A 26,711-nucleotide genomic window follows, 5' to 3' on the forward strand; every position below is an offset into this window, starting at 1 on the left:
AAAAATTTGTCAATTTTTTTATAATATTTTTTCATTGTTAAAAACGTTTTTACTGAATAAACACACCAACACCATATTTTTGACAAAAGTCTTCTATCAAATTTTTAATTGTTAAAAATTTAATATATTTTTGAAAAGAAGATACGTTGATATATATGGGGCATTTCACGTCAAGTGAACCAACTTTTGAAATCGATGTAATTCGGACACCATTTTTCAACAAGATCGGTCAAGAACTCTCTGAGTTATAGGAGGTCAAAATTTGACATTTTGGCCAAACAGGTGTTTTTTTATCCATATAACTTATTACCTATTGTTCTTAGCAAAATGTGTCCCAAATAGTTTAGATAGCTATTTATGCAATCTTTCGAAAAAAAAATTAAAAAAATTTAATAAAATATTTTTGATTTTTTTTTTTTAAATCAAAAATATTTTTGACTTTTTTTTCAAAATGGGCCCTTTTTATTTATTTTTTTTTAAGAAAGCTTAGGTCTTTTCCTAAGCGACCTATATGGTCGCTTAGTGGGATGCGAGTGGGATATCTATCAAAAAAAATATTTTGTAACTCAAGATTTAAAATTTTTGAATTTTTTTGCAAAATCAAAAACTTTGTTGACTTTTTTAAAAAAATGGACCCATTTTTTAATTTTCAGAAGAAAGCTTATGTGTTTTCCTTTAACACCCTTTTTGTCGCTTAGTGGGATGCGAGTGGGATATCTATAAAAAAAATGTTTTGTAACTCAAGACATACAATTTTTTACTTTTTTTTGAAAAATCAAAAACCTTTTTGACTTTTTTTTCCAAAATGGACTCTTTTTTATTAATTTTTTTTTCTCAAAAGAAAGCTTAGGTCTTTTCCTTTAAAACCTTTTTGGTCGCTTAGTGGGATGCGAGTGGGATATCTATCAAAATAAATGTTTTGTAACTCAAGACAAAGGTTTTTAAATTTGCACTATTTTAATTTTTTTCATATTTGTGTGTAAACCTTAAAAATTAAACTTACACAGAGAAACTAAACACATTAGCCTTTCCGATGGTATGTAACATACCCAACTAAAATTTCATAGCCTCGATACTGTAATACCCATAATATGTTAACCTCAGGAATAAAAATCACTTTTTTTCTATGGAAATGTTGAATAATTTAATTTTGTTATTTATTTGTAATAATAATTAATTTAATATATAATAATAATAATAAAAAGATGAATAATTTAGTAAAATTTAATCTTAATCACAATAGATCAATTTATATAATAACTATTTTTACACTTAATTTATGAAGTTTTTAAATTTTCAGATATCCATACTTTTATCCTCCTTATTTGTCACCTTTATTAGCTGCTTTTTTTTTGTCAATCCTTTCTTGGCGTTATTAGATTCAGCTACTGATTTCGCTGCTGGCTTCTTTTTTGGCTTTGGAAAGAAATCTCATTGAGTAGATGCAGAAAACTTTTTAAATTTGAGTCTTCCATCGACAAGCGGTATGAAAGCATGGTATTGAGCAGTGCCATCGATTGTTACCGCAGCATCGAATCTGCTCTTTAGTGTTTTCAATGTTTCCTCATGATCCTCTTTGCTACTAAAAACTATTTTAGTTTCTTTACAATAATTCTTTGCCCAATGGAATAAAGCAGTCGCATCTAAGATGCGATCTTGATGAGAGCACTGGAGGCTATACTTCGCTGCATTTCTTTTGAGGTTTGCTCCAATACCATCACATGCTCCTTTACCATGAGCAGTAGGATGAAAATGCCACTCAGCTGGCATTCCAAAATCTTTTTCATGAGCTGTAAGATTTGCGAAGCTACTTTTGTTTTTAAAATGTTGACGAGCTCCGTCCGAAACGTAGTATACCTTTTCTACTGTAAATTTTGATTTTAGATAATTTAGTATTATCTTCTGGTACTCATAAACTGCAACGGTGTCATGTTTTAAATCGTCGGATATGATTGCCATACTTTTGTGTTCCAGGTTTTCTTCTTTCATGTAGTAAATAACTACTGTGAATATAGTTGCTTGGTCGTTATTGAAGTGGAATGCTTGTATGGAATCCTGAAGAACATATTTATAGTTCTCTGCGAAATCAAATGAAATAATGAATTCACCAGACTTCAAATGTGTTTTCAAGTCCTTGAAGAATGACCACTGCTCTTTGACTAAAAAGTCATGGGTTCTCAAATTTAGCAATCCTCTACACAGTTCTTCCACAAAATCATCCACATTTAAAATTATGGTTTTCAGTGTGCATCTTTCAGTCTGAAGCCAAGATTCAAATTTTAACTCCTCAATACATTCTCGATCAAAAGAGTTGATTAAATTTTCTTTGATGGATGTGGTTTCCGGGCAATTCGAACATTCACCTAAGTGGCAAGAAGTTGTAGCATTAGGGCACATAGTCAATTTAAGGCAATCGCGGTAATGGTGTAAATCTTCTGATGAATCATCTTTTAAGTAATTTAAGTTGATTTCCTTCAACATCAATTTAACATTTTCATGGTAAATACAAACACATACTGTGTGAGTTCCGCTGCTTCCTGCCAAAACGCAATGTTTTGGCCTCAGTTGTGTAAATTTTGTGAATCCAATTTTGACATCCTCGTATTCAGATTGAAATGTTGCGAATAATTCATTCAGGTTACAGAGAACCATTCTCTTCTGCATTTGAACTTTCTTGCCATCGATTCGTACAGACATCCAGTCTTTCATCCCTGGCATCAGGCGACTCATATCATCTCGCTGATAAAACTGAGTTATTAGAGATTTAGTATCGCACTCCAAAGTTTTTCCCTTCTTTTTGTTTGGGAGTGTGAGAATCCCATGCTCAGCAACCAATTGTTTAGCAATTCTTGCTTTTCGTTGAGACGTTCCAAACTCAGTCATTGTTTTTGCAGAACTCCATGTTCTTGGAGCAAGCGTGAGAAGTTGAATTCTTTCAGCTTCACTCTGTGACGTTTTGTATTTCTCTTTTATTTGTTCAAGAACTTCTACTGCATCCTTATGGTATTGGTTTCGACACTCATTCGTTGAATTTGAAAAGTTAGAATAACCATCATCATCAACAGTTCTGTCTTCATTCTCGGAATTACTTTTGTCTTCATCTGGAATAACTTCAACGCAAGGCTCATTACTATTCAAATTCGGTAATTCGTTCAACTTTCCGAGCTCTTTCCTGCATGATCCACAAATTTTCAATCGTTTTGACAGCGTAGGGAATTTTTTTAATAAGCCGTCGGAAATATTTCGCATGTCTGATGATCTGTGCTTCATTTTGTTAAAGGGATTAAAACAAAAAGACGAATAAATTTCATTTTCAACCTTTGAATTTTGTAAGTATTTATGTAAATAACACACTTCTTAACTTTAACGCTGTTTCTAAAAAACTGATTTCCGTATGTCTTCAGAATGACAATAAATAGTTTTTTAAGATCATATAGGTAGTACGTTTTAATGAATGAGTCTAAAATCTTTTATTAGGGTTTAACCAAATGTTACAAATAATAATAAAAATAAACCACCATATAAATAACCTACCTGTCAACTTCTACCTCTCCACCCACTTCTTAAAGTCAAATGTCATAAAATAATAAATAAACTGGTACTTCGGAGAAGGGCCATAAAATATTTCCACTTGATTCCAAAAATTTGTTTCTGGGGCACCTGATATTTTAACAATGAAAATCACGTGCGCTGAAAACTACCTCTAGGATTGACTAAAAAAGCCGCAAGATACAAAACTCAGACAAATTTTGGGGGTGGAAAATTAATAGCGGTCGGCCTCATATTGCACCCCTCCAGTGGCTATTATCGGTCAGTTGTTGTGGTTTTTATTTTTAAGGTTTTAGAAACACTTACACACAAATATGAAAAAAATCAATTTAAAAACATTTGTCTTGAGTTACAAAACATTTATTTTGATAGATATCCCACTCGCATCCCACTAAGCGACCAAAAAGGTTTTAAAGGAAAAGACCTAAGCTTTCTTTTGAAAAAAAAAATTAATAAAAAAAGAGTCCATTTTGGAAAAAAAAAGTCTAAAAGATTTTTAATGTTTCAAAAAAAAGGAAAAAATTGTATGTCTTGAGTTACAAAACATTTTTTTTTATAGATATCCCACTCGCATCCCACTAAGCGACAAAAAGGGTGTTAAAGGAAAACACATAAGCTTTCTTCTGAGCAAAAAAAAAAATTAAAAAATGGGTCCATTTTTTTAAAAAAAGTCAACAAAGTTTTTGATTTTGCAAAAAAATTCAAAAATTTTAAATCTTGAGTTACAAAATATTTTTTTTGATAGATATCCCACTCGCATCCCACTAAGCGACCTAGGAAAAGACCTAAGCTTTCTTAAAAAAAAATAAAATAAAAATAAAAAGGGCCCATTTTGAAAAAAAAAGTCAAAAATATTTTTGATTTAAAAAAAAAAAATCAAAATTATTTTATTAAATTTTTTTAATTTTTTTTCGAAAGATTGCATAAATAGCTATCTAAACTATTTGGGACACATTTTGCTAAGAACAATAGGTAATAAGTTATATGGATAAAAAAAACACCTGTTTGGCCAAAATGTCAAATTTTGGTGTTCGAATTACTATCCAATAGAACTAACATTGGTGCAAATTTCATCGCGATCGGAAGACATCGATTACAAAAGTTGGTTCACTTGACGTGAAATGCCCCATATATAAAAGAGTAACGTGACTGACTGACTGATTCATTCATCATCACACAGCCCAAACGACTAAAGCTAGAAACTTGAAATTCGGGAAATGGGTTCATTTTATAACATGCAGATCCACTAAGAAGGGATTTTTGGAAATTCGGTCGTTAATAGGGACAAATGGGGCAAAAACGGGTAAAACCTGTACCTCTATATCTCCTAAACAAATAAACATAGAAATAAAATTTTAAATAGTCCCCGTAGAACCCTCTGTTAACATGTATATCTCCTACATAAATAAACATAGAAATACTATATTAGAAATGTTTTTGGTACTTTTTTTAAATTCGAATTCCTAAGGCCTAAAAATTGCATTCTTTTTTGGTACTTTTTTATCAAAATGTATTTTCTCAATAAAAATTCCATGAACTATTATTTTCAAATAGTACGTATTACTGATAATTAATAGGAACTTTTTTGAAGATTATTTCTTCACGGAGGACAAAGAAGGGCCCACAAAAATAGGTAAAACAGGACATCTATTATCTAACATTAACGAACTTATAAAATAAAAGAGACAATCCAAAAATCCTTCAAAAAATAACTCACTATTTGAAATTCGATTACAAACGTGTAAAAAGGGGAATTTTTCCCTATTTTATATTGTGTAATTTTATTTATTTTTTTTTAATAAAAATTATTGTGCCGCTATTGAGTTTCGAACCCATGTTGTTCGATTACAAATCAGGAATCTAAACCCTTTGACTACATCACTTCGTTTATTTTCATATTTAAAAAATGATTTTATTTTCAAAACTGTTTGTTCACCAATGGAGAATTATATTAGTTGAATTCTACTGGTGTTGAAAATAGAAACAGTACAGACAAAAACCTTAACCCTAGAGAGAAAAAGTCAGGTAAACAGTTTTTTCAAATTTCTTTCTCCATACCAATATCACTTTTTAATACTTTCTTTTAAAGTTTAGAAAATTGTAATTGGTAATTTTTGTCTTAAGTGTATTGAGGATCTCTAAGATGGATAAACCTTCTTATAGTTAATGAGTGTGCTTCTGGAAAAGCTATGTGAACCAGATTAGCTAAACAAATAAATATTAAAGCATGTCAGTATTATTTTGTAGGTCCTTTTTATTCTAAATCATTAAACGAAAACAAATAAAAAGTGGATTTGAATTAGATCATGTTAATTTTCATTATAATTATTGAACCTAACTAACAACATAGAGGTTGTGCATAGTATATGGGTGAGTCAAAGATCGAAGAAATAGAGACAAACGACAAAACTATGATTAAAACCGAATAAAATAAATACAAGTGGAATTCATTCCGCTTCTTTTTATTGCTTACCACTTGGAAGCAGGTTTGTGAGTGTTTTCATTATAGTTTTTCTTTTCTCGCTTAAATTTGATAATTCACATAAGAAGCGCCTTTTTCAAGGAACATTTTATACTCAATTTTTTTCTGGATAACTGAAGTGATGTAAGTATGAAAAGAGCCATTTTTTGGAAATGCGAATTAAGTGTTAATTGTTTATTTGTCTAATCATAAACGAAAGAACGATAGAACACAAGCATAGATTTTGAATTTGGTCAATTAAATTACTGAAATAAAACGGGAAAATCTAAAGCAACTTTTTCTATTTTGACAAAATTTATTCAGAATATAATGACATTACCCCATTCAATTGAAGCCGCCAAGCTTGAATTTATTCTTTAATCTCAGGCATTATTACCTTTCGAATGGACCACCTAAAGCGTGGTGCTATATTTTAATGAAATTATCTTTAAATAATAATGTCAGATTGTTCTTTCGGGTCATAATAAAGATTTAGACATTAAATTCTATTTTATGTGTTTTATTTAAAATTAAAAAAACTTCTGAATGAAACCTTATATTATAATTAAATTGAGCTTTACTTTTTTATTTTAGTGATCCCTTATTTATAAACTTCAATTTTAAGAAATGTTTTTTAATATACGTTATGTTTTCGTTCACTTTTTAAATAGAAATTTAAAATTCCTGTTAGAAATCTTGTCCTTTTTAATTTTCCGATTTTTAAAATTCTAAATACGATTTTTTTCTTTTTTATCGGGATATTGACGATTTTTTCCCAAATTCATCTGGCAGATCGATACACTGTTCGATAAGAATCAGGAAATAAGTACAGGGTGGCCGCAGGGAAGGTATACTACTTTGTTTTGCCGCCATTTTGATAATCATCTACGGTCGACTGATTTGTCTGCATTTGTTTGCATAAATCCTGCTTTTCATATATCCCCACAAAAAGAAGTCAAATCAGGCGACCATGGAGGATAATCAACATTACAATTTCAAAATTTCACGTAACTTTCTCATCGTCACAGTAATCGATGATTGATTTTGATAAAATGTTTTAACGATTAAAACACGTTGGCCAAATATCAACTGTCAATATTAATGTTTATCAAAATGGCGGCAAAACAAAGTAGTATACCTTCCCGGCGTACACCCTGTACATTGTCATTGGGTACATTTTCTTTCTTTTGGCTGTACTTTGTCAGCCTAACCACTAAAGCCGAAAAGTCAATATTAAATCTATAAATTTTATGATTATCTTAAATTTCGTACCATAAAACTAATTTCAAACAGTATTTGTTTTAAATTTAATTATTATTATTTACTTTTATTGAAAATTTATTTCAATTATTTAAATTGAAAGTTTTTTACAATATTTCTTATGAGACCCTAAAAAATTGGTCTGTTGTCAAAAATCGTATGTGAATAGGCTTTAATTTATTGATATACAGTACTACATAATTTAACACAGCCCGCTTTCTCAACTGCGTGAGTTTCGTCACTCTAAATCATACATTTCGTTCTTTAGAATCTAAGAATGTTCATTAGAGTGCCACTAATCACATCACTTTGTAAATATTACCATAAAAATTCATGAAAAACAAGAACAATTTATACAAAAAAATGTATCAAAGTGAGATTTTATTTTAAGAATTTTACGTGTCTCCTCTTAGTATTGAACCCGGTATGTTTGGATACCATGCAGGCTAAACCCTTCGACTATAGCAGAATGTTTGTTTTCCTGTTTAAAAAAATTATTTTTATTTTCAAAATGAGTTTTTCAACAATTCACCATTAGTTGAATTCCATTGGTGGTGAAAATAATTTGCTACAGTATAGACAAAAACCTTAACCCTTATTTGGTATATTTTATGACAAATACTAAATTTCTTTAATACGTGAGTCATAACTTATTGACATTTTTTACTAGATTCTATATGATTTATTCTCAGTAAATGATCCTAGAAACATTAAAGTTATAATCTAAACATGTTCATATGTAAAAAAAGCTGTTTTTAATTATAATATGCAATTTTTGATTTTATGAAATTAACGCTCATACGCTCATATATACATTTACGTCGATATGTGATTACATACGTTTTTATATGTACCCACAAATGGGTAATTGTATTTTTTTGATCTTACTTATTGATTTCCCTGATTTATGAACATAGGTATTTCAAAAATGTGTTCTTTATTCTGATTACATTTCTTCTTCTTTATTTGCATTATACTTATCTAAGTTTAGTTTGGTTATAGCTAAAAGGGATATAATATTTTTATCTGAGACTTATTTATTGTATTAATAAATTTATCAGAATTAAAGAGCACATCTATATTCCCGAGGATGATTAGGGATCTACTTATGGTACCTTTTGTTTTTTCTTATTAACCAACCTGAAAACATTAAATATATATGAAAGAAGTTGGAATTTACAAGAAACTACTTATTTATACTTTTTCTTTGATAGAACTTTTAAATTCTTCAAATCAGTGTACATAGGAACGAATTAGAAAAAGGGCTTACACCCATAAAAACATAATTTTTTTAAAATATGCCCACTAATGGAAGTGAAACAAGAATGGCTATATTTCTAAATTTTTAAAATTGATTGGTCTAGAAACATTTGAGGAACCGCAGAACAAATGGTACTTTTTTCTAGAAGATTTCAAACTATAAAAACACCAAAAAATAAATTTGTAAAAAAATTCGAAAAAGTTCTGCGGCTCCTCATTTGTACTTATAATACTTTTTGTAATAACAAGCTAATTCCCAAATCCGTGCTTTAATAAATTAAACATGAATTTTCTCACTTGCGTTATACTTTGGTTGATTAGCTTCGCTAACGAAGTAGAGGATTAATAGCTAGTCTATATATATAAAAGTGAATGTGTGCCCATATGCATATTTGCGGGTTTGAAGTCTATAGACGGCGAAACGGCTGACCAGATTTGTTTGAAATTTTTACTGTATGTTTCTATATATCTGGAAGGAACAATAGGATACTTTTTGTTTTGAATTTTCAAGAGGGCGTGGTACCTCCCATACAAAGTTAATTTTAAATATCAAATATTTTGGAATCTATAATTGCTATAGTCCTCAAATTTTGCATGAGTAATACCACCGTTTGTATATATATATTGAGGCAAAAATGTAAAAAAAGTAGTAGTCACAGAGGGCGTGGCACCTCCCATACAAACCAAATACTAAAATTCATATCTATTTGTATAAATGTGATATGTAAATAATTGAATATTTGTATGAATTACTTGTTTAGGTTGCATCCTTTTTGGTAATAACTACATTAAACGTATTATACTATTTTTAACAACGTTAGAATCTATTGTTGCTTCCTTTTTAATGCAACTTTGCTGGAAGTATTTTACTAGATTCTAGCGAGTAAACCGTTAACGGGTCCTTAAATATTGTTTGCCACCATATTATGCTTGTTATTTTAGCATTAAAAAACACTTGTCAAATTGTCTTCGACGTAAGCACTACGTGCATTTTACTAAGAAAATACAATATATTCCTTCTACGAGGTAATATTAATTAACAATAAAAAGAGATCTTCGTCTCTAATTTAAACTTGAAATTTGTTTGTTTTATTTTTATAACAATTTTGGAAAACTTAGATTGATGCCAAAAAGTTGGTCCTAGCGAACCGGATTTTGAAACGAGTACTGGATCTTTAGGCATCATTGAACTCCATCATCCCTTGGCAACAATACAGTCCACCGGCAATATATATTTATTACATATTTTATTTTTCATAAAATAAGGTACGTAAATATATTTCAATTTGAACAAAAGTGAAGTGATTAAAATTATTTTGTTTTTAACGCGAAAAAAAATACATATTTCATTTGTGCTTTATTTTAAATATAAAACTCTTCGATTTTAGAAATATTGTCACTATTTCTTGTTTTGTTTGAACAAATAAATTTAATTGTTTAGCCGTATTATAAACTAACGTGATCATTGTCGATATTATTATTATTATCGCATTCAAATTAGTATTTCTTACATTTTCTTTTGTGCGATTATTTGTTTACAGATTTACATCTGCAAATTACAATAACAATACAATATTTTTCTTCTTACATTGTATTGGTCACCCTATTGTCGGTCAGTTTGACTACAAAATAGTTTCGGTATATATTTTTGTTAAATTTTTTATATTTTTGTAATTAATTTTTATATATTATCGAAAATTTAATAAGATGCCAGTCACTCCACTTAATAGATTCATAAGAGCATCGGATGCTCTTATTGCTTTTGAGGCAAATTTTAATGATTTTCCTGAGGACATTCATAATGTTTATACCTTGGAGGTTCAGAGCGCTGAAATAAAAGTGTTATGGGAGAAAGTTAAGACAACATATGAGGCCTGTTTAGATTTTTTGGAGAATTCTGATACAGAGCCTAGTGATGTAGATGTAGCTGCGTCTAAATATCATGTCACATATGTAGCCTATGTGAAATGTTTAGGTTCGATTAATGAGAAAGTGAGCAAATTTAAATCGGTACCGAACGCAAGTGATTCGCCAGCGGTGAATTCTGATTCTGGGCATTCTTTGACTCTACCCCCTTGCGATGTCGACGCATTTGGAGGGGATTATGATTCTTGGCAGGCCTCTAGAGATTTATTTACGGCGATTTATATAAACAGCTCGCGCCTTAGTAATGTAGAACGTCTTTGTCATTTAATACGTAAGACCGAAGGTGAAGCTAAGGATATTGTTTTGAAAAGTCCGTTGAGTAATGAGGGCTTTGAAGTAGCCTGGCGGGATCTTAAGATTGCATATGAGAATCCTCGTATGTTAGTAAACAACCAACTGAAACTTCTGTTTAGTCTGCCTTCCTTTGACAAAGAAACTAGTGCCGGACTTAAGACCTTAAAACGCGGTATTAATAGTTGTCTTACATCCCTTTCTATTTATAAAGTGTCTACGGATAATTGGGACCCAATTATCGTCTTTATATGCATTCAAAGACTTCCTTCATCGACAGTTTCTCTTTGGGAACACAGTGTAAAGAACAAGACGGCTCTCTCCCTTTGGCAAGATTTGGATAACTTTCTGACGGAAAGAATTCTGACATTGGACTGTCTTAACAATCTTAAGGGTAACGTTTTGGAAACAAAGTCAATCCACGTGAAATATTCTGTACCTTCTGACGATGTTACTTCTTCGAATATTTCTTGTATTTTATGTCCTAACCAATCTCACTTTTTACGCACTTGTCGACGATTTAAGAGTCTTCCAATAACTGACCGAATTTTAGCTGTGAACGAAAATAACTGTTGTTCTAATTGTCTTTCAAGGACACACCATGTCAGCAATTGTAAAAGCAATAATAATTGTTTAATTTGCGATAATCGACACCATACTATGCTTCATCAAGAGCCAATAGAAAATTCAAACGTGGAATGGCCTACGACTTCTTCCGGTCAGAGTTCTGCTGAGGTTCTTCGACCCACTAACTCGTCACCGACTTATCAACGACCTTCTACTTCTACTAATGTTACGCAAACTCGACAAGTATTTCATACACGTCAAAATCAATCTGTTATCTTAGGAACTGCATCAGTAAATATCATACATAATGGCAATAGGTATCAGGTCAGAGCTCTTATTGATTCAGCTTCGGAATGTTCATTTGTTAGTAATCGATTACGAAAAAGGTTTAAACTTCCCACGCATTCTGCAAATGCTAAAGTTTCTGGCGTAAATAATGCGGTTTCTGTAGTTTCGAGAAAGGCTTGTTCTCTGAAGATCGGCTCTGATTTGGATTCTTCTGTAGTACTGAATACAACGGCCTTTGTTTTGGCAGATATATCGCAGAATTTGCCTTCGATTTCTGTAAACGCCGACATTAAAGGATTATTGCCAAATCTTCATTTGGCAGATTCCAATCCTTTCCATAGCCGGCCTGTTGATATTCTTATTGGGGCTGATTTATATCCGCAAATTATGTTACCGGAAATTCGACGAGACGTATTAGGGTCATTATTGGCTCAGAGAACAATTTTTGGCTGGATACTGACAGGTCCAGTTAATTCCTTAAATATTGTTTGCCACCATATTATGCTTGTTATTTTAGCATTAAAAAACACTTGTCAAATTGTCTTCGACATAAGCACTACGTGCATTTTACTAAGAAAATACAATATATTCCTTCTACGAGGTAATATTAATTAACAATAAAAAGAGATCTTCGTCTCTAATTTAAACTTGAAATTTGTTTGTTTTATTTTTATAACAATTTTGGAAAACTTGGATTGATGCCAAACATTACTTATTTAGGCAAAAAATGGGCAAACTAACAATAGTGGGCGTGGCACATCCCATAGATGTGATGACAAATTATATGTAGGGAAATCTATAGCAGCTATTAATATTTAGGACAGAAATGCATGGACTACCAACAATATTAAGTAAATGTTAAAATTTTTATGTATACATTTGAAACCCTTATCTATTCTTTATATATATAATTCTTCTGTACGTGTGTTAGTAATTTAACTCCTCCTTAACGGCTGGGCCGATTTCGATGAAATTTTATGTTTGTGTTTGAGTGGGTCCCTGGATGGTTTAGATTCACAATTGACCTATATAGGTACAATGGGCGTAGCACCTCTCATATGAAGTATAAATTTATTATTGCATATCTGGAGTACTATTATAGTGGAAGTCTTCAAACTTAGTGTGAGAATACAAATCATCAGTAAATATCTACCGAGCGAAGCCGGGGCAGTAAGCTAGTAATCTATATATTAGAGTGACAGCCGATTTTTTTTTTAGATCTCAAAGAGTGGCGTGTGGAATATTGTGACACTAGGCCTAAAAGTTAAGTACTAATAATTTCAGCCAAATCGGTCAACGATTTCTGGACGCGCATCGAGGTCAAAGTTCAGATATATGCAAAATTTTACTATTTATATGGAATAAATAGGTGAAACTCGTTATATTTCTGCATTGTTTTCTAGAAATGTATAGATTTATTTATATTAATGAACTATAATATGAACAGAACTATAATATTATGAATAGGTTTTACTTAAAACTTATAACATTAAGGAAATTGGGCTCATTCGAAAAATATGGACAAAAAATGAGTTTTTCTTGAAAATTGCAAAATTTAAATCGCAGGTACGGAAAAACTGTAAGAGGTATTGACATAATTTTATCATATTTTTATTCCCTATTATGATCTCAATAAATCCCAATGTGATGATCAAAAAATTCTGAAATTTGTTTAACAAAATTTTTAAAAATTTGAAAATGGAGATTCGAAACGGCCGTTACCTGCGAATAGGTTAACTGTATCCTACGAAGATAAAAACTCATACACAAGTAAATACGGATATATATTAAATAAAAATTACTTTTATTTTAATTTTTCTCGAATTATGTTAATTTTTTCCTAAATGTCTTGTCTTGTCTGGCGAATTTGTAATAACATTTTTTAACCAAATTTTGTCATTTATATCTCATTACAACGATAATTACGTACACATTTCGATTATTTTGCATTCAATTGCAAATGTATTTATTTAGTAACAAAATTTTTAAAATATCTGAAAAATTTGCATTTTTTCTGAATTTTGGCGATAATACAGTTTTTGGGTCATTTTGACCCAAAGGAGATGGATGGTTAACTTCCAAGAAAAATTTTATTGTAATATTCATTAATATAAATTTCTAGAAAACAATGCAGAAATTTAACGAGTTTCACCTATTTATTCCATATAAATAGTAAAATTTTGCATATATCTGAACTTTGACCTCGATGCGCGTCCAGAAATCGTTGACTGATTTGGCTCAAATTTTCAGCACTTAACTTTTAGGCCTTGTGTCACAATATTCCACCCGGCACTCTTCAAAATTTTAACAAAAAATTTTTTCCATACAATTGATTGTCACTCTACTATAAATGTATGTATGTAAATAAAAATTAAATGGTCCATGTATGTAATGTAGGGTATTCAATCGATTAACCGTTAATCGGTTAACCGATTAATTTTGGACGGTTAACTGTTCGAATAATTTGAAATTGCCGATTTTCAAATAACAAATAAACCGATTAATTTGTGTCGATTAACCGATTAACCGAAATTCCTTTTTTTTGCACTTTAAATTTTTTTTTGTATTTAATTTTCCATTTCAATTCAAACACAAATTAAAATTAGATATTTTTTGAACATCCAATAAACATGTTTAGTGAGTATGTATAACAACTGACATATTTAATTTACATGTATTTGAAGCTTTGTTTCTATTTACATGTATAGACGAAACGTTTTTTTATATGAGTCTTTTATCATAACTGAACGAAACTATTAAATTAATCAATATCTAAAACAATCCAAAAAGGAATATTCTTGATTTCTCCAAAATATACAATCAGCGAGAGAGTTTTTTCCAAGAAAAGTTTTATTAAATCTAAAGAAAAAAATCGTTTAAATTATATTCTTTTTATAAAAGATTATTTCAGAATATCTCACTAAAACTATAAAAAACTCACACATCGCTCCTTTGCTGCAACAACGTCATAATTCAAAAAAAGTCGTTTCGAGAAAAACATCTTTGAATATTTTATGACATTTTACTATTTCTTAAATAAATTTTCAACAAGTCATGCGATTTCAGAAATTTAAATAGGAGATTTTAATATCTTTCTAACCTGTATTTAACCCAAATTTTTACTTATCAAATATACGAGAAAACATGAATTTTTACAATGTTTACAACAACAAAACACCCTCACACAAAAAATAATTTATTTTTTTGAAAACTGATAAAACTTTATGAAAGATTATAGAACAGCGCATATTTTGTATTACTCAGTTCAATAAACACGGATTTTGAGTAATGATGTTGTTGCAGCAAATACGCGATATGTTTACAAAAATGATCTAGATACCTTATTTTTTGTATACAAAATTCGTTGTTGTATTTTCAATTTGAAATGAAAATATAAATTATTCGGTTAATCGAATAATTTTAAATTAACCGATTAAATCTAAACCTCGATTAATTATTTGCTCTATTAACCGATTAAACCAGAAACCCGATTAATTGAATACCCTAATGTAATGGCATCATGTGAGAACGCACAGTGGGGGATCTGAAAAAAAGTGGAAATAAATCTGTAACTTCTAAACGAATAGCCCGATTTTAATAAAATTTCCCATGGCTATAGAGGAGGTGTCGATAAGTTTTGAATTTGGGCTTAAGCAACCAAGGTGGGGCCGAGCCACAATGCCCCAAAGTGGGGCACCTCGGGTATATCAAAAATTAAAAATGATGCCAAATTTTTGTTTGCGATCCGATTTGAACGATTTTTATATATATGTACTAGACGAGATCTACAAAAAACATTGCTTTAGCCATATATTATCTCTTATAGTTTATGAGTTATTCGCATTTGAAAAGTAAAATTTTATTTTTTTGCCTACCTTGGTCTGCCATTTTGCTAATAACGGATCCAATTCTTTCCCGATTTTCTTGAAGTATCTTTTTTTGAATTAACAACAAATTTATTAATAATCTTAAGAAAGAATTGTTAAAGTGAAAAAGATACTTGTGAATTGTTAATGACAATCCCACAATTCCCAAAAAACTTTCCAAAAATCCCAAAATTGTGATTTTTTTGATTTTTGGATCTATTGAAGGTACCAAGCTCGGGGCTATGAAATCCCTTTGCATGATATTGAAGAACAGATTGGGACATACAAAACTGGTCTTAATTTTTTGAAAGCAGCTATGCGATTTTAGAATATGTTGTCTAAAGTTGAAATTTACATAAAAAATAGGTCTACTTCGGAAGGCTCTGGACCACGCAATAATACGAATTTTGATATTATTTTGCTTTTATAATATTTCCCGAAATGTTATCTTTCAGAAAAATATAAACACATTATTTATTTTTTTCTCATTTTCTGTATAATTTAAAATTAATGTAGGTACTTTTTTCGAAAAAAATGGCGAAAAAACTTTTTTATTTTTTTTTAAGTTTGAATGCACATAACTTTTGACTCAGTAGATATTTTTTAACAATTCTTTCTTAAGATTATTAATAAATTGTTGTTAATTCAAAAAAAGATACTTCAAGAAAATCGGGAAAGAATTGGATCCGTTATTAGCAAAATGGCAGAGTAGGCAAAAAAAATAAAATTTTACTTTTCAAATGCGAATAACTCGTAAACTATAAAAGATAATATATGGCTAAAGCAATGTTTTTTGTAGATCTCGTCTAGTACATTCCATATATATAAAAATCTTTCAAATCGGATCGCAAACAAAAATTTGGCATCATTTTTAATTTTTGATATACCCGAGGTGCCCCACTTTGGGGCATTGTGGCTCGGCCCCCCCTTGGTTGTTTAAGTCCAAATTCAAAACTTAAACTTATCGACACCTTCTCTATAGCCATGGGAAATTTTATTAAAATCGGGCTATTCGTTTAGAAGTTATAGATTTATTTCCACTTTTTTTTTCAGATCCCCCACTGTGGAACGGCTGGAGCGATTTGGCTGATTTTTTTTATTCAATTCGAAATTTTCAGGAGGTGGTTTGTAAAGAAAAAAAATTCAAAAATTCCGGTTAAATCTCGGAATTTTTGTTTGAGTCCAGTCAACTATAATAAAAAAGCTCCCTAAAGTATGCAGTACCAATTTAGTTATTTTATTTGCAAATACAGTCAGGTGTATGTGGGTTGGAGAAACTTGAAGAACTAACATTAGTAAATGCTACCGGGCGGTCAATGTATATAATGTATATAAAAATGAAATGGTCCATGTATGTAATGGCATCACGTGAGAACGGCTGGAGCGATTTGGCTGATTTTTTTTTATTCGATTCCAAATTTTCAGCAGATGGTTTGTAGAGAAAAATTCGGAAATTTTAATTTTTAAAGGAATTGGTAGAAAGCTAAATCGCACAGATTTATAATTAAAATATTGTTTTATAACTTTAAATATTTATGACGGTTATAGACGTCGTTTGCATTTATTTGCACTCGGACACGACGTCTATAGACGTCATTTACGTCAACGTGTTAATAAGATACATTTTTTTAAAAAACTTGAAGAACTAACATTAGTAAATAGCTACCGGGCGAAACCGGGGCGGTCATCTAGTATATATATAAAAGTCAATATGTGTTTGTTTGTATAATTGTTTGCGTATTTGTAATGACAATTGATTTACAGTAAGGAAATTATTGAACAATCTAATCGGGGCGACCTTTGTAACTGGGAAGTATAAAGGGACAGGTGTACTGCTGCACGTATTCCGATTGTAACTTCAGAAATGCCATTGATTTTAATCGATTGCAGTTTCCTATTTGCTTAGCATTTGCAATGTCAATTGATAAAGCTCAAGGTCTGTCTTTGCAAGTTTGCGGACTAAGTCTAGAAAATTTATGTTTTTCACATGAACAGCTTTCAGTTGCATGTTCGGGAGTGGGTAAACCCACAGACTTATAGGTCTATGCACCAGATGGAAAAGCCATAAATATTGTATATCCTAAGTCATTAGAACAACAAATAATTAATACAAAATTTTATATATTAAGCTTAGTCTACACGATATGTTGAAACAGCAAATGTGTGCTTAAACGATATGCTTAAAAATAACAACAAATGCCTCTATCAGCATATTCAATATGTTGGTGTCTACACCATATGCTGAAAGTAGCAAATTTTTTTAATTTTACATATGTCAGCAATGATAATTCAAAATATGAGTTAGCATTCAACGATATGTTGAATTTCATATGATATGTGTATTGAGTCGTATGAACATTTATTTCAAAATGTCAAATTAATCATCGAAATAAAAATTAAACAAATTGAGTTAAAAAATCTCATTGTTGTTTGCTTTTGCTCTACGGAAAATGGACATCATGTCCTTCCTGGAGGTACATCTTAGTGAACTATTCCAGATGGGTGACCCATTAGCAGTATAGAGTTTGCCACTCTCGATAGAAGTATTCTGCGACTTTGCCTTGGGCCTCCTATGTATATTTGGCATCATCCTGGCCAATGAATTCACGACTTTAGTAGCCTTTTGTCATGAGTACTCAGTATGCCGTATAAAATTTAAGGTACGGTCAGAAACAGCTAATATTTGAAGTTTTTCGTCAAATATTTCATTGCTTGAATCTGATCACAAATAAAATTTAGAGCAAACAACAAAACAGATGATTTTAGTCAAACAAAATTATTTGTCGGTACACAAAATATTTTCTTAATGTGAACATAGTGTGACCACTAGGTATATAAATACCTAAAAAATATATAATTTGATTTTGCAAATCTTTTTAAGGTTAAGCACTTATTTCGAATTGTACAGCAATTATTTAAATAAAGTTTTGTTGAATTTTGTTATCATATATTGAATTTGATTTTTCACATTTTGTTTGACCAAACTGCTGCGAAAAAGAATCATTAAATATATTTGCCGTGTGGTCACACTATATCAAATATTTTCATGAAATAATTGTTTGATCAAATAGAGCAAAAACAAAAATTATTTGCGCAGCATGGCGGAAAAATAAAAGGAGACTATTTAAGTATTTTATGCACTAAATTATATACACAATTTCATTATTTTTTTTAACATAAATACATATTCAATATTTCTTGAACATTTGTTATTTAAATTATTTTCATTAAAAAAATGGCATCAATAAATTAAGTATTCTTCTTCACATAAAAGTCATCTAGCCTAGAAAAACTAATTGAAGACATGAAGTCTATGTTGAGATTTTTGCATTTTTATGCGATTTATATTTTTATACGTTTCACATAGTCTGATGTTTGATTATTTTGTATACATGGAGTTTGTCTATTCTCAAAATTAAAAACTACTCAAATGCATTGAATATTTATTGTATTTGTACAGATTGAATTTAATATGAAAGAAAATAGTTTAGGCATACATAACTAGTATGATTTGATTTCAATTAAAAATTAATTCTTAAACAGTATGATCTATTTATTTTTTTTTTACTTCAGAAGAAGAATATTTTTTACTTTTCTGATTTTGTTATCATAAAAATTTTTTATTCTAAATTTTTAGATAATACAATTGAATTGAAATTAATTAAAAATTTATAATTTATTTCCGTAAAATTTTATAATATTTGTGAACATTATTATGAATGAATAAAGTTTGGAAAAACACATGTTCGATTAATAATATTTAATAAAAAAATCATTTCAATTATGAATTTCTTTTTTCAACCAAAGTATAACAAATAGTCTTACTTCTCTATTTTTCAATATTACTCTCTACATATATGGGTACCGTGTGAATTCAACACCCTTGTGAGAAATGTAAACGCATCAAATGTCTATAAATTTTAAGCAAAAATTGTAGATTAAATATAGTTCAATTCACATTCAGAATTTTATAATTTTGTTTTACATTTCTATCAAATTTTCATTTCTGAAACACGTCCAATTTGCACAATCTAAAAAAAAACTTGTTTTAATTAATTTTTGATATTTTATTGTGTTTGTGGTAGAATATAAACTATTTAACAGAGTTTAAATTTTCCGTGTTGAAAATCATATAAAATTCAAACCAATTATAATTTAAAATTCATTTCTTTCATTTTTGTTACACAAATATAGAGTTAGGTACTGTATATACTTTGGATTCAACATTTTAAAAATATATTCTTTCTTTTAAATAGTTTTCTTATTTGATTATTGTTAATTTTATCACAGTAATATTCGTTTTGTTTGAATAAAGCGATTTTTAGTTCAAAATCCAAATTAAGCCAAAACAAATACAATAAAATTCCAAACAAAATAGAAAAAGAAACAAAATATTTGACGTTTAAATAAAAGTACTGAAATTTCACAATTCTTTTAATTGTAAAGCAAAATCTAGTAATATTTTAATTTCTAGATATGTTTTCTTTATTGATAAAATAAATTAAAGTTTTTTTGAAGCTTTATTTAATAATTATTTAGAAAAAATATTACCTAAAATGTGACCACAAGACAAATATATTTTCCCCTTCGTGTGTTTGATAGTATTTCGGTATAGTTTGATTAAACAAATATGGCAAATAAATGTGTACAGTGTGACCACAAAATCAACCCATGAATTATTTGATATAGTTTTGATCAAACACATGAAACATCTTGTGTCAAATAATTTGCGAAGTCTGACCCTACCTTTAGTCGGTTATCAATAATCACGCCCAGATATTTTATTGCTTCCATGGAAACAATTTCGCTTCTTCCAACTTGGATCCTTAGGACTTCATTTTCTCTCCTGCTGCTTATCAACACGGCATATGTTTTGTGTTCTGCAAGTTTGAGGTTCGATTTTACCAGCCATTTCTCGATGGTTCTAATGGCCTCGTTTGCGTATATCTTCACATCTTCTAGATTCCGAGCTTGGACTTTTACTGCCACATCATCCGCGAATTCAACAATTTTCACCTCACCCGGTACTTAGAGCCTGAACATACCATCGTACATGATGTTCCATAGTAATGGGCCTAGGACCGATTCTTGCGGAACACCCGCCGAAATGTTTTGGGACTCAATACCATTGTCCGTCACATACCACAGGTTTCTATTGGAAAATTAATCTTTTACTATTCTTATAAGGTACTCTGGAACGTTCAAATTCTGCAGAGACGAATTTATATTCACCCTTATTCTATTTGGCGTCGTCGACATCGTCGTCAATATTGAGTCAAAAAATGGTATGTTTCTCCGAAATCGATAACAATTGGTAACTTTTGACAGAATTTTATACTTTTATAATTCGGGTTAAAGTACAAAACGCTGTCAAAAGTTACCAATTGTTTTCGATATCGGCGTAACATCTACCATTTTTTGACTCAATATTGACAACGATGTCGACGACGCCAAGTAGAATAAGGGTGATTGTTCCATTCCGCCGAATTGAATCGCAATTATTGCACAGTACTTGACCGACTATACTTTCTTACTTGTTTATTTTAGAATAATACTAAAAATATTTAATGACTAGGGATCGGATTTATATGCAAATGCAAAGTTTTTCTCGAATGTCCAAATACCAAAGGGCTAATTACACTGTGCAACAAGTAAAGACTTTTGGAAAAACACACGGACTGAACAGTATATGTTCGACTCTACTATAGTAGTTAAACCCTATACTCAGTTTGGAGATTTTGATGACCAATTTTCTGAAAATCAGTGGGCCCTCAAAAAAAGGTGTCATCAGTTTTTGGCGAACAGCTAATTCAAACTTGGTGATACGGCTTTACTATATATGGCAATAATATAGCTAAGACTCCACAAAACAAATTTAACAAAATAAATTTTTCGTGGCCTTTTTTGAAAAAAGGTATAGGAAACAAATTTTTTTTTCACTTTTTTTTAATAACTTACAAGGATTCCTAATTTGTCACTAACAATATTTGCCAAAGTTGTAGCTACGGTAAAGCTGAACAACTCTTGTGAACATATCAATGCAATCTGATCGTGTCTATGCACTTTCAATAGCTCATAAAGATCACTTTGTACCTTAAAAATTTTATTTTTTTTACTATTTTGATGCTAAAACAAAGATTTTTTGAAACATATTTTAGGCACATAAATGTCTTCCAACAAATATATGTATATTTGCAATATATTTACATTTTAAATCAGTAGTAACGTGTAATTTGCAGTAAATTGATAAATCAGGCAAGACTACATGTTAAAATATATATTCTATATGCTAGCAAATTTGCTGTATGCTAAAAAGTTTATATACACTTTTTAACAAATAACATTATTATTATTATTATTTTATTTATTAATAGCAAATTAAATTTACTTATCAATATTAGAAATTAAGAACTGGCTACTGAGGCCTTCGTCCTTACTTAATCATAAATTATTATATATATACAATAAGAAATATTTACAAATTAATTATATATGTTTTAAAATATCATTCGGTATGTGTTGTTTAATGTTATTGTAGTCTAGTGATTGTATCGATTCCAGGAGATTTTTGGAGGGCGTTTGGTTGTTGTAGCATGATAGTAGATGTGACATTGTTAACTGATTATTGCATTTTGGACATTGTGGAGGACTTTCCTTTTTGAGAAGGTGTCGATGTGTTAGTTTGCTGTGTCCCAGACGTAATCGGGTTAGAATTTTCTGCTGATATTTCGGTATTTTTGATGAAAATACATTTATTTTGTTTGTTGGGTTTATTTTTTTATAGTAATTATTGGGGGAGTGCTGTATTGATTGTTTGATTTTTTCATGGATATGTTTGTGCACATATCTTTTAATATCTTTTTTTGTGTAATTGTTAGTCATTACTTTGGGGGATTTAACAACCTCAAATTCATTACCACGAATGCCGATACGACCAGGAGTATAAAGCAATTTGGTATTAGTTTGTCTGAAAAGTAATTCCCGAATATTTGATATTAGTGGATCTTTCACATTAGTGTTCTTTATTGCATTTATTGATGATAAACTATCGGAACAAATGACAAGTTTTGTTCTAGGTGGTTTTGATTTTAATGTTATTTCTATCGCAGTGATTTCGGAAGTAAATATAGATGTGTATTGTGGAACTAATCGTTTTTTAATAGTGAGTCCATTATCGGTTACAATTGCAAATCCGTTTCCGAAATCTGCTTTTGATCCATCACAATACCAGAAAATCCAGTTTTGTTGTTTCCAATTGTTTAAAATTTGAAGATGAATTTGTTTTTGAATGTATGGACTGGTACATTTTTTTGTTGGCATTTCAGATTCTAGAAAAAAATCAGATTTGTTGATCCAGAAGGGATGAGACGTACAAAAAACGTTGGATTGTTTAAGTCCAACGTGACAACTCTTTAGTTAATTCATGAATAGATGCAATTGTTGTTTTAATTTTGGGTTTTCTTTTCAATTTGAGATACATTCTTGAATCTTCGAAGATTATATTAGTTTTATGTTGTGTTATCTTGCCTATTTGGACAGTGCGAAGTTCAATAAATCTGTCTTCAATTGTAGGTAAATTAAATTTATGTAAAATGTTTTTAATCGGGGACGTATGGAATGCTTGAGTACTAATTCGTAGAGCTGCATGGTAATATTTTTTGATTGGCAGAGTTTGATTTTGCTGATTTTCCATATATAAGTTAACGTTGGCACATCTTAAGTGTCGCCTTAATGTTTTAAATTGCTGACGACATGTCTGGCAATAAATTCATTTGTTTCCCAGCACATTGTGTAACCTTATTCCCCACACGAGGTGCATTGTCATCAAAATAAATGGGAACAATAGGCTTGCTTTAGTTTTATATTATTGTATTTGACTCAAGTCAAATCCAACACTGGATTTGCACTTAATAAACTTATAAAATAATAAAAATATAATTTGCACTAATAAACTTATAAACTAAATAGAAATATAATTTGAACTTAATAAACTTAGGATCTTGTAAAAATATAAAAATTAATTGGCGCCCAACGTGGGGCACTTATAATAAAGTTTTTTAAAAAAAAGAAAAAAACACAACAAAACAGTAGATAAATGCCTGTTCCTACTTAAATGCGTTTTCAACAACAAAAGTGCGCGAGCAATTATACAATTAAACAAGTGCATTTGTGCAGGGAAAAATAAAGTTTAAAAAGAGGATCTAAAGTCACCAGCGCTTCGAAATAGCCTGGTCAGCGCTGAAGAGGACAAACGACACCGAGAGACAACACCGAGAAACTACACCGAGGAAATAACACTCCAACCCAGCGGAAACAACATGAAGTATAAATACCTGTAAGTAGAGTGGTTGCAAAAAAATAAATATATGTAAATATTTGTAAAAGTTGATAGGAGAGAGAATATAAGGTGGAAGTTGCTATAAACAACGCCCTACATTCTCAGAAACTAGTTTTCGAAAAAAAAGATTGAAGATCTTCATAAAAAATTCAATTAGTGTGTTGTTCAGACCCCCGACGTTGAAACTTACAGGGACATAGAAATAATATCAGGGCGACAGTGTGACGAACCGCTTGACATAGTAAAGTATCTGCCTGACTTCGAGGGTAAACAAGAAACGTACGTTTCATGGCGCCAAGCGGCGCAAACCGCCTACAAAGTTTTTGAAAAATTTGAAGGCAGTTCCAAACATTATCAGGCCACAGCCATAATTAGGAACAAGATAAAAGGACCGGCCGATATGGTATTGTCCTCCTTTAACATAGTTCTAAACTTCAAAGCAATCATTTCTCGGCTTGACTTTACGTATTCGGACAAACGGCCGATTTATTTGATTGAGCAGGAGCTTTCGATTCTCCGGCAAGGGAACATCACCCTTTTGCAGTTTTATGATGAAGTTGAAAAAAAAATTGACTTTACTGACAAATAAAACTCTCATGACATATGATAAGGCCACTGCAGCAATTATTAACGATAAATACAGAATGGACGCGCTTCGCGTGTTCATATCCGGAACAAAAAAGGGGTTAAGTGACGTGCTTTTCTCGGCTCATCCGAACGATCTACCTTCAGCCCTGGCGTTGGCACAGGAAGTCGAATCTAATAGGGAAAGGTATTTATTCGCAACCAACTTTGCTAAGAGCCTTGAGAACAAAGAGAAGGGCAGGTTTGAATCAAGGCAGCAAGATGGAAACCCTACTGCGGGAACCCGCTCAATTAAGAACCCCCATTTTTACAGACGTCAAGGTCCGGGTAATGGGGCCCATCGAAATGAAGAATTGGTTCCGTATGTTGACACCGACCAATCGATGCGTACCATACAGTCAGCGAGACCAGCTACTAACGGACGTCCTCAGAGCCGGTATTTTGAAAATCAAACACAGGATCGTTATTATAATAATCAAGCCTCGGGCAAGCAATAAAGCGTCAAAACAATGGCTCCGATAGATTTACCGGACCCAAGCAACAAAGGATCAACCATATTTCCCAAGACATTGATTTGGCAGAACAAGAACAAGACGAGTATGAACACCAGGCAGAATTTGTAGCATCAGAAATCGATGCTGAGGAGGTATTTGATGAAATAAATTTTTAGTCAAAACTCCCTGCTTCCATTCATAGAAAGGACAATTGCAGGGAGAAACATTAGATTATTAATAGATACGGGAGCTTCGAAAAATTACATAAAACCCCTTAGCGAACTTAGAAACATAGTTTCAGTAGAAAATCCTTTTTTAGTAAAATCTATTCATGGCTTCAACACCATCGATAAAAAGTGTAACCTTTACCTATTCAACACGAATAGTACGTTTTTTATATTGCCGTCATTGTCAACATTTGATGGCATCTAGGCCTTGATCTGCTAACGCAGTTAAGTGCAAAACTAGATTTCAAAAACAGTGAACTCCAAACTAAAAACGGTTCGGAGAAAATAAAATTTTTAAAGTGTCCAAATGTGAATTTCACACAGGTAGAGGACATAGTAGTACCCCACACAGTCCTTACGAAATTTCGAAATATGATGAAGAGTTTATTAGGAGTTTTTACAAACCATAATGAATCCCTACCTTTCAACACTAACATAATCGCCACTATCCGAACCGAGACTAACGACCCGGTTTATTCAAGACTCTACCCTTACCCAATGGGTGTGGCTGACTTTGTTAACTCGGAGATACGTAATTTGCTGGAAAATGGCATAATCAGACCTTCTAGGTCCCCTTATAACAATCCTATCTGTCGATAAGAAGGGCAAGGACGATCGCGGAAACGCTCTGAAACGGCTCGTCATTGATTTTAGGAAACTAAATAAAAAAACTATTGATGATAAATACCCCATCCCCGATGTGGCATCGATTTTGTCAAACTTGGGTAAAGCGAAGTTTTTTACAACGCTTGATCTAAAATCAGGTTTTCACCAAATAACGCTTTCAGAAAGGGATAGGGAGAAAACGGCTTTCTCGATCGGAAATGGAAAATATGAATTCTGTAGGCTCCCTTTCGGTTTGAAAAATGCTCCTAGCATTTTCAGCGTGCCATTGATGATGTATTGAGGGAGCAGATAGGAAAATCATGCTATGTTTACATTGACGACGTAATTATTTTCTCGGACAGCGAAGATGATCATATTAATCACATAGCATGGGTATTGGGTAAACTGTATGAGGCAAATATGAGAGTCTCTCGTGAGAAGTCGCACTTTTTTAAAGAAAGTGTCGAATATCTCGGCTTTGTGGTGTCCAGAGGTGGTTTTACAATAAGCCCCGATAAGGTGAATGCAATTCGCAATTATGAACAGCCAAAAACACTGTTCAATGTTAGATCTTTTTTGGGACTCGCAAGCTATTATAGATGCTTTATTAGAGATTTTGCTTCGATAGCAAAACTGCTTACCGATATTCTGAAGGGTGAAAATGGCAAGGTAAGCGCCCACCATTCAAAAAAGATTAAGGTAAACTTCAATGAAAGCCAAGTTCAGGCTTTTGACAAATTGAGGGAGATACTATCCTCAGAGGAAGTCATGGCAAGGAAAATTATGTTGCCGACGCTTTGTCCCGTCAAAATATTCATGCTTTGGAGGAAAGTGCTCCCTCTGATGTTGCTACAGTACACAGCGAGAGGTCGTTTACCTACACGATCGAAGCAACAGATAAACCAATCAATTGCTTTCGAAATCAGATAGTCTTGGAAGAATCGCGCTTTGCTCGGAAGCGAAATTTCATACTTTTCACCGAAAAGACTCGTC

General features: G+C 31.2%; 1 protein-coding gene and 1 pseudogene across 1 annotated transcript in view; one reads left to right on the plus strand and one right to left on the minus strand.

The window, feature by feature from the left end:
- ova (ovaries absent) overlaps positions 1–26,711 on the minus strand; it is a 391,912-nt gene that overhangs the window by 294,724 nt on the left and 70,477 nt on the right. The gene's annotated exons all lie outside the window — the stretch shown is intronic.
- On the plus strand, positions 10,238–26,483 carry LOC135950610 (uncharacterized; annotated as a pseudogene).

This window comes from Calliphora vicina, chromosome 2 (genome assembly GCF_958450345.1).
Source record: "Calliphora vicina chromosome 2, idCalVici1.1, whole genome shotgun sequence".
NCBI lineage: Eukaryota > Metazoa > Arthropoda > Insecta > Diptera > Calliphoridae > Calliphora > Calliphora vicina.